Source organism: Chelonoidis abingdonii, chromosome 15 (genome assembly GCF_003597395.2).
Source record: "Chelonoidis abingdonii isolate Lonesome George chromosome 15, CheloAbing_2.0, whole genome shotgun sequence".
Taxonomy (NCBI): domain Eukaryota; kingdom Metazoa; phylum Chordata; order Testudines; family Testudinidae; genus Chelonoidis; species Chelonoidis abingdonii.
The window spans coordinates 54,333,956-54,334,405 of record NC_133783.1 but is presented as its reverse complement, the minus strand read 5'-3'; positions in this window follow the sequence as shown (position 1 = coordinate 54,334,405).

Here is a 450-nt window from a genome sequence, read left to right as displayed (position 1 = left end):
GAAACACTAGCCAATCAGTTGTTTTAATTGTCATATTTGAATTCAGCACATCAAAATGCATAATAAATACTACATTTTATCTCTGAAGCAGACGACTTCTCAAATTGTAGACCAGTGTTATCAAATGATGCATGTTTCCAGAAAGTGAGGGAAAATGGGGGGGTATCACAGGTCACAGATTCCATGACTTTGATTTTGGTCCACTGGTTGGCTATCAATAAGCAACTCATGGATGGCATTTGGTTGTTAGGCAATGTCTGAGATAAACTGTATGCTGTTTTTTGTAAAAGTTAACGTTTCCTACTGTACAGTATTTGAAAATTTTAGACTGTCTCTTGCACATTTGTGGAAAAGGAGTGAATTGCTATCTTAATGTTGCAAGGCATAATGTATCCAATCGTATGTTATTACTATTTATGCATTTATAAGTTTCTACCTTTAATACACAGG